Below are 3,936 nucleotides of genomic sequence, written 5' to 3'. Positions count from 1 at the left end.
AGGAAGAAAGAAGAGGTTTAATACTTAACAGCTTATAGAACTTAATTTATAGAACAGATCAAGTATATCTAGCAACTATAGTTAAAACTAGGTAGCAACCCTCCTCTCCCTTAATATCTTAGGAGCCTTTAATAATGTCTCCTATAAAAGGCTCCTATATATACTTAAACAGAAAGCTATACCAAACTAGATAGTCTAATTCATCTAGTCCTTCCTATAGGAAAGATCAACATAGCTTATTCTAGGCAAATTCAAATCAGACCTAATGCTAACTAAAAAGGGAATCCCCTAAGGATTAATACTCTCCCTAATCCTCTTCCTTATCTTTATAGTAGACCTACTCCTACTCCTAGAATCAAAAAACACATTAGCATTAGGGTTTATAGATAATACAAACATCCTAGCCTAGTCTAAGACAATAGAAACTAACTACAAGATCCTAGAAGAGAAGCACTAGGAGTATAAAAAATAGGCAAGGAGGTATAGAGCAAAATTCGCCCTAGAAAAGTACTAGCTTATCTACTTTAGCAAGGCTAAATTAACCTATAATATAAAGCAATTAATCACTATCTAAGGCTTTAAAACCCAACTATTAGCAGAGCTTAGGGTACTAGGGATCTAGCTAGATCCAAAACTAAATTAGGGACTATAAGTAAAGAAGGCAAAGCAGAGGGCAGATGCTAATATACAATCTATTAATAGGCTTATAGCCTCTATATAGGGGGCTACATTCGAGAAAGCTAAAGTTATATACAAAGCAATTGTTAAGCTAGCAATGCTATATAGAGCACAGATATAGATAGCCTAGGAGAAAACACTAAAGAGGATTAAGCAACTAGTTAGCAGGTCCTAAACCTAAAGCCTAAAGAAAATCCTAGGAGTATATAAAACTATACTAATAAGGGTAGTAGAAATGGAATTAGGGATCCTACTAGTTAAACAATACTTTAAGGGACTAAGACACTAATATATAGCAAAGACAATAGAATACCTAGCCTAACAGACTATCTAAAAGGCACTAGACAAGATAAAAGCCTAGTACATTAGGACTAGGAGGCGAGACAGACTATAAATAACTCCCTAGAAAGTCAAAGACCTAGAGCAATATAGAGTCTTAATAAGAGAAATGCTAGAAAAAGAGCTTTAGGGACCAAATATAAGGCTAAAGGAAGACAAGCCAAAGGGAGAGAAACAAAGCCTAGTAGAATCAATTGCTAGACACCTATAGGAGTAGGAATAGAACAAAACACAAGTTAGACTAGGAACCCTAAAGGTACTAATCAAATTTAGTTAATACAACTACTAGCTCTATAAGGACCTAAACAGGGCCGAGGCAAGCCTAGCTATCTAAATTAGATCTAAATATATTAGACTTAGATCTTACCTATTTAAAAGAAACGTCCTAGGAATTAAAAGCAGAGCTTACTAATATAGCTACTAATCTTAGAACCCTAAGTATATACTACTAGTCTACCCTTAATAGTTAGAAGGCAGAAGTAATTAGAGACTAAAAGCAATAGAAAGGGAATACGACAAGCTAATCTAGAGCAAAGAAGACCTAAAGAGGATAGTAAAGTGGATTATTAAACAGGGATTTATACAACAATTCGCACTAGTAAGGGAAACTAAGGAGTAGATAAGAAGGAGGGAAGAAGAGGGGGAAAGAAGGGCAGGGTAGTAGGCAAGGTAGTTAGAGGGTAACAACTATAATACTAGTATACCCTAGAGGAAGGAAAACAAGGAAACGAGGAAGATCAACACTTATAAATAGGATAGGAGGGAGGTTTTTACTAACCAAGTTGGTTTCCTACCTAAAACAATACATAGAAACAGACCTGCATAGGCCGAAAGGCACTATAACAGGCAAATAAAATATCTATCTATCTATCTATCTATATATATATAGAAGAAGAAGAAGTTAAACTAGAAAGCGGAGGTCGATATGCGCCGCGTAGGTAAAGTTTGCCTCTACTAATAGTATTGCGCTATTCGTTGCGACAATAGTAGGCAACAATAACGGCTATACATTATCGCACTTTTAACGCAATAGCCGCCCGCTACTAGTTTAGTGCCTAAGGCTAGGCTAGCGACTAGAAGCTAGGCTAGCGACTAGAAGCTAGGCTAGCGACTAGAAGCTATTAACGAAAGCTAAATAATAAATATATTAGATTAGATTGCTATATACCTAGGCACCGAATATACCGAATATAAAAGCTATTTTTATTTAATCCTTAATCGCTACAATACCCTAGTCTATAGCTATAGCTATTGCAATAGCCTTATTATTATCTTAGTCTAGATCCTAGTGCTTAGTATAATCGAAGTAGCTAGCAGTAGCAGCGGTCTCTTAGATAGTACTATATATAAGTATTAGGTCGTCGCTATCGTCTATTCTACTACTAGCTCTACTAGCTCTACTAGCTCTACTAGCTCTACTAGCTCTGCTAGCTCTACTAGCTCTGCTAGTGCTAGCACGACTAGTATTATAAACTAGGTTACGATTAGTATCGTTAGACTATAGCATATCTGGGTCTACGAGTGCTACGCTATATAGCATACCGCTAGCTATAGTATAGAAGCCGAGATTGCTACTACTATCGTCTACACCTAATGCCTAGACATATCCTACCGGTAGTAGACCGTCGCCTAACTAAGTAAAGCTATTAGTATCTATATATAGCTTATCTGCCTTATTAACAGCCCTAGCACTAAGTGGACTACGATCTCCGCTATGTCCGTTAAGTCCGTAGCTACGAGCATTAGCACTATTAATGCTATCGACGCTATTATTACCTGCCTCGTTCGTACTTATAGTTATATACCGAGAACGAGCGCTATAAGCTTTATTTAATGCCTTAATTACTAGTACTAGCTTACTAATACTAATCTACTAAATATCGTCCGATAGGGCACGATTGTTATTAGCGTCCTTAGCGACTAGTTGTCGCTCTATAAGGCTATCTCGGAATAGCTTGTCTGCTATACTTATTATATCGGTTATAGCATTCTTGTTAGTATAGTAATTAGTGCCTTTAATACCGATCGCAGACGTAAATATCTTCTTAAGTGCGCGGGTAGCGCGTCGATTGCTAGCCTTCTTACGAGCGATAGCGGCTATATCGTATATCGAGTTACTAAAGTAGTTTAGGTCTAGCGTTAGGTCGTTGTTAATTAGCTTAATCTCCTTATCTATAGCGATGCCCTTTCCTTACTTACTAGAGGGATTAACGACAGATATAGCTATTAATACTCGGCATAGCGGCTAATCCTACTCTAGCAACTAGCGGAATTCTAGTAGATGCTTCGTATAATTAGTCTAGTTAGTACTAAGGAACGGAACGATAAGGTAGTCGACTATGCGCTATAAGTAACTAATATCTATTTTCCGAATAGCGGTACGTATAGTTATTAGCTCCTCGATTTAAGTAAGTAAGCAGTATATCGTAGTATAATCGGTATCTTAGACGAGGACCTCGTCCTCGATATACTTGTTCTACTACGCTTCCTTAGTAAATACCTTCTTCCGAATGTTCTCGACTATCTATAGATACTACTCTAGCTCGAGGTTGGAAATAGTAGCCTTTACTATATCGATACGGCTCTTTAATAAGTTTTCCTCGGAAGTATAATCTAGTATATCTAGCAAGTCTATCTTATGCTAGAAGCAAGCAGTAATTCGACTACGGAATATGCGATATAGTAGTAAAGGACGGAAACCAACACTACTACTACTACTAGCAGTAATAGTATAGGCTACCGAGGGTAACATAACCTATAGCAATATAGGCAGCTATGTTTAGTATAATAGGATAACAAAACGGTTGCTTAGGCTAATAACTAGAGCCCTGCAATATAGGCATTATAGAAGTGTGTTATAAACAATGTGCTATACGAGGTTAGTAATCTGTCTACTCTATAGAAGGAGGCCTCTTATAT

The sequence above is a fragment of the Pseudocercospora fijiensis genome (genome assembly GCF_000340215.1).
Source record: "Pseudocercospora fijiensis CIRAD86 unplaced genomic scaffold MYCFIscaffold_9, whole genome shotgun sequence".
Lineage (NCBI taxonomy): Eukaryota > Fungi > Ascomycota > Dothideomycetes > Mycosphaerellales > Mycosphaerellaceae > Pseudocercospora > Pseudocercospora fijiensis.
The sequence above is the reverse complement of the archived record's forward strand: the minus strand, read 5'-3'. Positions refer to the sequence as shown.